The sequence below is a fragment of the Haplochromis burtoni genome, unplaced genomic scaffold (genome assembly GCF_018398535.1).
Source record: "Haplochromis burtoni strain Fernald_Lab_line unplaced genomic scaffold, NCSU_Asbu1 Contig_1673, whole genome shotgun sequence".
Taxonomy (NCBI): domain Eukaryota; kingdom Metazoa; phylum Chordata; class Actinopteri; order Cichliformes; family Cichlidae; genus Haplochromis; species Haplochromis burtoni.
Window position 1 is genome coordinate 20,076 of NW_024584034.1, and position 3,104 is coordinate 23,179.

The window sequence follows — 3,104 nt, forward strand, 5'->3', positions numbered from 1 at the left end:
GTGTGTGTGTGTGTGTGTGTGTGTGTGTGTGTGCGTGCAACATTGGCATTTGTTTACTCAGATCCAAGGCAGGCCAAACCTCTGTGTTACAACCTACAGAAATTCCTGCCGTATACAAAAGACACACATTCGCAAAATATGGGTGCACAAGTCTGTTTTATTTCAAAGTGTTTCAAACTTTACAGTGTTTGCAGACCCAGTGTCCATCATCCCTGCATTTGGCACAGGTGAATTTGTGACATGTTGCACAGGTAAACCTGCTGCGATTTCTGTTGCAGCTCTCTTGCACCTGGCACTGCGTTGTCTTTACAGCCGCAGCAGCTGCAGCAGCTTCAGCAGCTTCAGCAGCTTCAGCAGCCTGCCTCTGTGCTAATATTTCCTTGTGCTGCCTGAATCGGCAGCGAAGTTCCGATTCATGTTCTAGAAGACTCAGAAACAATCTTCTTTTGCCTGTCCGCCCTGTACATGCCTTGTACAAAATGTAGGCATTCACCGCCGCAGGTCCAGCATATTGTAGAAAACTGCTACTGGCCACCTGCATGTTGCTGCTCTTATGAAATACATCCGCACCATTTGGTCCAACACGTCTACACCACACTGTAAAAGCAGAGAGAGAGAGTCATGAGTATGTGTGCTTTTTTTCTATAGGCCTATATAGCACACATCAGAAGACATTGTAGCACTGGTGTAAAATTATACACACATTCACATACCTTCATGTGGTTATAGTCTGTTATTGTGTTGGGTTTCCTCTTTCTGCCGTCACCGATCGTCACGTCTTGGTGCATGGAAATTAGAACACACACAGTCTTGTGTTTTTTGGGGGGGTTTAGGTGCATAAATTGTCAAGGAGACACTGCCGCTTCTAAACACGGAAGTGGAGAGTACCTCTCACTGTGCAGTGTCTTTTGCAAATTGAGGAAGTTCACGACCGACTTTATTCACCGTGCCCAGTTATGTTTTTTTGCGCTGCAACAGTCTGTGCAACAGTGAAGTAAAGAAATTGACCGTTGTGACATTTCTCCCATCATCCAAAAACGGCTCCATCAGTTTCATGACCACGTTCTCTGCCAGCCTCTCTCCCTTGTGACAACTGGGGTCCTTTCCCAAGTAAGGAGATGCACTGCAGACATATTTGGTCTCCAAGTCAGTGGCCATCCAGAACTTGATCCAAAAGTTGTCTGGATTGGTTGCCGTATACTGTGTGAATGGGGAATGCAATGCCACTCCTACACATACACAGTGTTGGGGAGTAACGGAATACATGTACCGCCATTACGTATTTAAAATACAAAATATGAGTAACTGTATTCTGTTACAATTACTGTTTAAAAGGTGGTATTTAGAATACAGTTACTTTGTTGAAATAAATGGATTACACTGCGGTATTTTCCTCTTTCATATTGTGGCGGGTCAGGACTGTTTGGGTTTTTGTTTGACATGTTCTGTGGTGCCAGGCGGCAGCGTTACGGTTGCCATGGTTACAGGGTGACGCACTCTCTCTGCGTGTTTCCTGGGTGAGAGAGCGCCTTTTTGTTGTTGTTGTTGTGCTAAGCTAACAGGCAGAATGCTACAGGTATAGCCCTAAAGAATGTAGCCTCATGGGCAGTGTAGTCCGTGCTGCAGGGAGAATGGACTGCCATACCCGTTATGTGTCTGTGAGCGCGAGGAGGGAGAAAAAGGAAAGGTACGAGTTGTCACGGAGCAGAAACGGGAGCTGGAAGCATGTAAATATAATAATAACCGCTGCAGCCAAATAGAGTGCCTGACGAGCCCAGTTGTAAGTAAGCTGTTAAGACTCGACTGTACGCTGTGTTCGTGTTTTCCTCCGAAACAATAAGTTTCATTGGAGCAGCCTTTCAACGCCTCTCTTTGTCTCTCATTAGCAAACTTGACCCAGACAACAAAGTAAAGTTATTTTTCGGCTATGAGCCCAACACAGAACCTGACGTTTGAGCTGCGGACCTTCAGTAATAGTAATAAATCACATTCATGTAGCTGTAAACAGCATGATAATATGTTAAGTAATCCAAAGTATTGAGAATACGTTACTCTCATTGAGTAACGTAACGGAATATGTTACAAAATACATTTTGGGGCATGTAATCTGTAATCTGTAGTGGAATACATTTTAAAAGTAAGGTAAGGTTTAGTAAATCTAGTGTTATTGTGTTTAAATACTGAAAGTACGATTAATAACTTTTAATTGTACTTCCCTAACAAGATAATGAAATTAATGTTAAAACCGTAACTGATCATTTGTTGCAGTTTTAGAGTGACAAAAAGTGCGAAGGATGATTACTAGGGATGGGTATTGATAAGATTTTCACGATTCCGATTCCATTTTCGATTCTGTTTAACGATTCGATTCTTTATCGATTCTCTTATCGATCCTTATTTTTAAAAAAGGAGAACACTAAGGTCGATTAGCTTAGAACTTTGTTTTATATCTTCTCTTTGAACAAGATAGAAATTTAGGAGTAACATGGCCTTACAAACCCAACAGTGAGATCTTAAGAGATCCACAGCCTACGGCTCTTCAATGGGGTGTCACAGGGTCCCCAGGAAATAAAATATTGTAAATGTAAAATAATAAAATAAATATTCTTCCGTAGCAATTACACAAGAATATCCAGTAATGTCCCTGCCTACAATTAAACACATTCACTTACCATAAATCGGGGGCATCTGCTGTGGCAAGCGGCTGTGGCAGCGGCTTGCTTGCACCCATTTGCTACTCTCGTCTGATCTCGGAAGCTAAGCAGGGTCAGGCTTGGTCAGTACTTCAATGGGAGACCGCCTGGGAATACCAGGTGCTGTAAGCTTTTGCACTTCAATACACAAACTGCAGAGGGCGCTGCTGCTCACTCCCTCCATCAATAATAATAAACACTATTCTTCATGATAAACGGTCAGACAATAAAAACGCAGATTTATCCAAAAAAAAATTAATAGTTATAGTTAATAGCAATATTAAAAAAAGACCTGTCAGCAGATTTGGGCTGTAATTAACAAACAAAAACAAAGAACATTTTCTGCATAGACATCCAAACAGGAGTACTTAAAAGTTTCAGTGACAACATGATGCAGAGTTTGAGCTCTGA